Raw genomic sequence first — 6,000 nt, 5'->3', positions numbered from 1 at the left:
CCCAGGACACTGTCCACACCCCAGACTGTCTCATTCTGCGGCCCAGGCCTTGGGCTCAAGAAGCAGGTGGAGGCTTTGGCATTCAGACCAAGAAGGCAGGGCCGTCACGGGTCATGGGCAGAGATTGCGCTCTAAGGGCAGGGCGGGGGGCGCACCGCTGGACAGCGGGCTCCCAACAACTGGGAAAACACTTCACATTGTGAGGGCCGCTTACCCCACAGCTCTGGGAGAGCGGGGATGGCTCGGCCCAGCTCTGCTCCCAACCCACCGGAGGGACGCTTGGCTGCCCAGTGGGCTAAAGGCTCGGGACAATAGGAAGGTCAGCCCCATTCCAGAGGCCCAGGCTCCCAGGCCTGAACGGGAGCCCTTTGTCCTCTAGGATACAGGCCTCAGCCTCCTGAGTCTAGGATACAGAAGTCAGCCTCCTGGGTCATCTGTCTGTCCAGGAACAGGCCCAGCGCTTCTTGGTTGTCACGTGCCACGCGTGGCTGTGGCCTCCAGCACCTGAGTCATCCATGACTCACCGCCCTCTGCCCTTGGTCTCAAGAGGGCTGGGCCAGGTGGACTTGGCATGGGGACGGTAAGACCTGTCTGGTATCCCTGGTCCAGGCCTGGCCCTCCCCCGGCCCCGCCCCTGCCCGGAGACATAGGATAGAGCTGGACATGCACAAAGGACACCCTGTGAACACACCTCTGCTCCCAGAGGACCCAGAGCAGCTCCTGCCGGTGCCTTCATGGTGCCTTCACACTCACACACGTGCTGGGTGGCTCCACATGCCCCAGTCTCCAGCTGTCCCTTGGGCTCTGCTGTTACTCCTCATGAGACCTCAGGAAGGATTCTGCCCCCTCCTAGGCCTCAGGTTCCCCCTCTGACTCTGGCAGCCCTCAATCGCCAAGGTCCCTTTGAGTCCACAATCTAAGGAGGGACTTTTGTGAAGTGATGGCAGACCTGTGGTTAGCTGGTGAAGGGAGAGCAAGCAGGGTGATGGTGGCCCCAGCTGAGGGGGAAGTCGCCTTCCTGGTACCTTCCAGACCCTTCCACGCTTAAGGCTACAGACAAAGCACTGCAGGGGAAGAGATGGTGATGCCCTGGCAGGGTCGCCAGGGGCCCCTTGCAGCCACCCCCTCTCCAGGGGAAAGGCCTAGGAGGGAAACTTCCACAGGACTCCCCCTCAGACGGGGGCTCCCTGAGGCAGGGCTGTGTCTCCCCTCAGACGGGGGCTCCCTGAGGGCAGGGCTGTGTGTCCCCTCAGACGGGGGCTCCCTGAGGCAGGGCTGTGTCTCCCCTCAGACTGAGAACCCCATAGGTCAAGAGCTTTTGGTTCCGTCTTTTGTTCCAAACCAAATCTCCCCCTCCTCACATGAACCTGACCCAACTCCAAGGCCAGCTCCCCTTCTGTCTATTTTCCAATACGTGACTTGGACCCCAGTGTGATGGCACCCACAGAGATAGAGGCCAGCAGTGAGGTAACAATCTGAAGAGTGATCTACCGTGTCTTTTGCATCTTCCACCTGTTTTACCTCAAATCATCCCAGGAATGTGGGTCACACCTAGATTGCATTCCCCAGAGGAAAGACAGGCAGCGAGTTTTAGAAAGCCAGGGATTTGCAAGGTCACACAGCAGCGGGTCCCCGGCCCCCCACCTTCCATCCATCGTGTCCACCCACCCAGCCCCACATCTCCCAGGGAGGGCTGCCTCTCCCACCCCCAGGAAGGGGTTAATGAGCACAAAGCCTCACAGGGTGGAGGGCAGTTGGGAAAGCTAGGGAGGGAGCAGCATTTCTCCATCTGGCCAGAGCTTCGGTTTCCCAATCCAGCGGGGCAGAGACAGGAGCCGGGCCGGCTGGGCACCACCGGGCCGGCTGGGCACTGCTGGGCCAGGGATCCCAGCACCTTCTCCTGTTGTGTGGCCAGGGAACCAGACTGGCCCTGAGGCTCTCAGCCAGGAGGGGCCTGGCCCCTAGGGACAGGGGCCCAGGGCCCAGCTGAGGCAGGGCAGGAAGACAGAGCTACCATCTAAGAGGAGAAGGAAGAACCCCAGGAAGGAGGCTACCGGCAGGCCAAGCATCCATGAGGTAGAGGAGTAGCAGACATCCTCTTCTGGGTCTCCAGTCCCCCCTGCCACCCTTCTGTCACAGCATCTAAGACATTGTCTTCCCGACATTTTTTTTTTTTTTCTTTTTAGGGCCACACCTGAGGCATATGGACGTTCCCCGGCTAGGGGTTGAATTGGAGCTGCAGCTGCTGGCCTACACCACAGCCACAGAAACAAGAGATCTGAGCCACAGCAATTTGGGATCTGAGCCTCATCTTTGACCTATACTGCAGCTTGTGGCAATGCTGGATCCTTAACCCACTGAGCAAAACCAGGGATCAAACCCACATCTTCACAAACACCACGTTAGGTTCTTAACCCACTGAGCCACAACGAGAACTCCTTGACATTTTTGTTTTACCCTAACCCATGTGAAAAAATACATCCTACATGGAGCCCCCTAAACACCCATGCACACACACACACCCCAAGAGTTGCAAGAAACAATACTTACCCTCACTACCTGCAAGCTTCTCCGAATATTTTCTACCCAATTCTTGTTCATATTTTAGAAAAGGTGTCATGCTGGTTGCAAACCACTCAACTGACCTCAGGAGCTACTGATAGATGATAGTTCGCAGCTTGGAAAAGTGTGCAAGCTCACCAAGCTGGATCCATCGCCATGGCACAGATGTGGACACTGAGGCCCAGAGGGAAACCCTAGCCTTCCCAAGGTCTGGTTGGTGACAGAGCCTCAGCCAGAGCTCAGGTGGCTCCCGGGGTAGATTTTTCACAGTAAGTTTCCAGAGCCTGGGGGACTTCTTGAGATAGCTGCCTGCAAAAACAAAGCCTGGGGAGAAGGTTGCAGCTGGAAGATGAGAAGGATGTTTGCTGACCAGCAGACTCTGATAGAGCTCCCCCAGGTCACAGCGCTCAAGGCCAGGTTGAGCCCAGGAAAAGTTCAGCCTCAAGAGTCAGCCTCAGAGTTCCTGCTGTGGCTCAGCAGTAACGAACACGACTAGGATCCATGAGGATGAGGGTTCGATCCCTGGCCTCACTCAATGAGTTAAGCAACCGGCATTACTGTGAGCTGTGGTATAGGTCGCAGATGAGGCTCAGATCTGGCATTGCTGTGGCTGTGGTATAGGCTGGTGGCTACAGCTCTGATTCGACGCCTAGCCAGGGAACCTCCAAAAGATTCAGCCTCTAGTGCCTCTGGAGAAAGGTCCCAGCGGTGCAAGAGAGGGAGGCTCCCAGTCTGAGGGAGGAGACATAAAGGCCCTCCCTCAGGGAGCCCCCACTGGAAAAGGGGAGACCCTATCTCTGCTGCAGGCAGAAACCGAGGACGTATCCAGAAGGAGGGCCTGAATTCCACGTCTACGCTGGGAACCTCACTGGCAAAGCAGCAAGAAGGGTGGGAGGAAGGAAGGAAACATCGAAGCCCCTAAAGGTATCACCTGCGTGCAAGGGCCCCCCACTCCCCGCAGGCAGCCTTGCCAGGTTAAGTACAAGATGCCCAGTGACACTTGAATTTCAGATAAACAATGAAAATTTCATGGGGCAGCCTGTCTTTTCATTTGCTGTATCTGGCAACCAACCCGCCTCCAGGACTGTCCCTCCTCAGACCCAACTGGCCAAGCTGACCAGGGGTCCTAAGGACCATCTAGGACTAACGTGGGGGAGACTCAGGGGTAATGATCCAGGGGACCCCGTCAACCTGCAGCAGGCAGTCTTCAGACCCACAGACACCCCCAGCTTGGGCAGCTGCCCCACCCCCGGCCATCCCCCCAACCCCAGGAGCATGGCTGCAATGGGGAAGGCGAGGAGTGGCCTCGGGGTGGGCACGTGGTGGTGGGCAAGGAAGCGAACGGCTTCCTTTGCCCCTTGTCTGCAGCCTCACCAGGACAGTCGAGATAAGAGAGTCTTCAGGGAAACTTCCTGTGAGGCAAAGCCAACGGCTGGGCCTGATGCTCCCCTGGCCCCTGGAGGCCGTTTCTCTGAAGTCACGGGGCCTGGGGCAGGAGGGTTTTACCTGCCTCCAGCCACATTCCGCCCCCGACCCTTGCATCTCTTCTGCCTGCCTTCCTCCCTGCAGCCCCCAATCCTCCCCCACACACCGTGTGGGCTTGTCGTGTGGCTGCCGGAGTTGGGCAGTGCCAAGGGTGTGGCTGAGGTGGCCGCAGTCAGAAGGTGAGGGGGCAAGCCCACCAGCTTCACCAGGAGGGCTTTCCCTGAGCTCTCGAAGCCTTTAAGAGCCAAAAACATCCCGCCTCACAGACCCAGGAGGGGAGCGAAGCGCGGGGTCCCAGGCCCTGCCTGCACCTCGTTACTGAGAGGGGAGGAAAAGTTGTTTCTGCTTCCCCGTGGGTTTCTACACTGGCCATTTCCACACCCCACCAAGCAAAGGAATGAACCACCTAACGTGCTGAGCCATTTGGGAGTTCTACAGATCAGCCTCCAGGAAGCAAGCCCCGAGTGGCACCCCCATCCTCAGGGACTGACGAGGGAGAATCTGTCCGTGCCCTTGGGGACTCTAACCAGGTGACGTGACTAATGTCCACGCACTCATTCATTCAAGTACGCTATTGCTTTACCCTTCTTAAGTGGAAATCACTTTATATTACCTTAGTGAATCCACATTAATGTCTGGAAGATGGGTGAGATTAGGCCCATTGGACAGATCCTGATAATGAGGCCCAGAGAGGTCAAGTCACTTGCCCAGAGTCACAGAGCCAGAAAACACGACCCATGTCAAAAGCACAGCCCAGCTCCCTCTGATCCCAACTGCCCTGTGCCCGGTCACACGGGCCACGGTAGCTGACGCTCTGGGGGCACTTACTACATGCCGGTCACCACCCTCTGTCCATCCACATTTCCCCAGGCCTCGGGTTTCTGAGGGTGCCCGTTTAACAGACAACAACTGAGTCTCAAAAAGGTAATTTTGTCCGTAGGCACCTTTTTTTCTTTTTAGGGTCGCACCGATGGCATATGGAGGTTCCCAGGCCAGGAGTCAAATCAGAGCTATAGCTGCAAGCCTACACCACAGCCACAGCCACGCAGGATCCAAGCCACATCTGCAACCTATACCACAGCTCACAGCAATGCCGGATCCTTAACGCACTGAGCGAGGCCAGGTATCGAACCTACATCCTCATGGATGCTCGTCAGATTCGCTTCTGCTGAGCCACAACAGGAACACCCTAAGACATGTTTTGAAGCTGTCAGAGTTGGGCCTGTGTTTGGGGGTTGGGTTTTGGACCCCAAGGACCCAGAATCAGCCCTCCAGGATTTGAACTCAGGCCGTCAGGCCAGGCTGGGCCAGAAGTGGCCCAGTGTTATCACTCCCGCGGCTGCCAGATAGCGGTTTATTAATAGCCACGAGGTGTTTATTATTGCTAAAGAGTCAGCAGCTCCTGGAGGGGAGCTCGGGGTCATGGGACTCCAGCCAGGTCAGCCCCCCAGCCCTCTCTCCCAGGGGGCTCATCCTGAGAAGCCAGATCCCTCAGCTCGGCCCCACAGCCCCCGCCCCGGGAACCCTTACCCAATCGGGCAGCCGCCCCATGACTGGGAGTGGTGACCCCTGTCACACTGGTAAGTGTGCAAGCTGTGTGGATGGACTCGTGCGGAAGGAGACCTGTGACCTGGCATCTTACTCCGGGTGAGAGGAGGTGGCCAGGGTGTCAGCCAGGGCCTGGCCTCCCCCACAGTCCTCAGCCTCCAGCAGGCCCTGAATCCCGGCCCCCGCCATCCTCTCTCTTTCTCAGGCTAGATGGGCAGAACTGAGTATGGGGCAGTGGGACGAAAACCCTGGGGAGCGAAACAGAGAGACCTGGGGTGGGGGGTGGAAAGGCTTCTGGAAGCCAAACGCAAACAGATATGCAAGGGCCCTCCCTGAATGATTTCCCCAGGAGATGGCAGCTTCCAGCTCTCTGAGCACCAGGAAAGGCATTCTTCTCCCCTCTCC

The sequence above is a fragment of the Phacochoerus africanus genome, chromosome 9, assembly GCF_016906955.1.
Source record: "Phacochoerus africanus isolate WHEZ1 chromosome 9, ROS_Pafr_v1, whole genome shotgun sequence".
Lineage (NCBI taxonomy): Eukaryota > Metazoa > Chordata > Mammalia > Artiodactyla > Suidae > Phacochoerus > Phacochoerus africanus.
The sequence above is the reverse complement of the archived record's forward strand: the minus strand, read 5'-3'. Positions refer to the sequence as shown.